A 713-nucleotide genomic window follows, 5' to 3' on the forward strand; every position below is an offset into this window, starting at 1 on the left:
AATAATGTTCATCTCTTATATATTTTTTTATTAAAACCAATAATGTTATATACTTGGTAGAGATATTTGAACCATCTTCCAATTCATTCTTTGTTGCATCTACAGCACATTTCTAATTTATTTAAAAGAAAAATGAATAAGTTAATATGTTAAAAGCATGTAAATTTAGAGGGTAAAATTGATCGCATCGTACAAATTAATAACTAAGGAGACCATGTATTACCTTTTTATTTTAATTTATGATAGTCGTCCGGAGATATAATAATAGAGATATATATCTATATATATGTTTGTTTTAGAAAGAATGTCAATGGCCAAAGGAAAATAAGATCAAAGATTCAAAATATATTCAGAAGATAGAAGATAAATGCTGAAGGCACAAAATCAATAAAAAAGGAATATCATCATGGTTTGATACACATGCATTTCATTAATCCTGCAACATTCGTGATAGACAACATTTGGCGTGTTTACTCGTCTTGCATGAAATTTTTTACAGGATGTACTTACACCTTTGTATTTTCGCTGGTGTCTCTCTTGATAACAGCACACAAAGTTGTTCGTGTGTTAATACAAAATTTGGTAGATAAACAGCAATGTGTGGAACTATTTGATCATAAGATTTAATGAATGTCATAGAAAGGTTAAGTTGAACGGGAAATTGTTTTCTTTTCGGTTTGAACAGGAACATGTCATCTTAAAATATACGTAGA

The sequence above is a fragment of the Bidens hawaiensis genome, unplaced genomic scaffold (genome assembly GCF_021521415.1).
Source record: "Bidens hawaiensis isolate Kalapana, Puna unplaced genomic scaffold, B.hawaiensis_p1.1 tig00018530_1, whole genome shotgun sequence".
NCBI lineage: Eukaryota > Viridiplantae > Streptophyta > Magnoliopsida > Asterales > Asteraceae > Bidens > Bidens hawaiensis.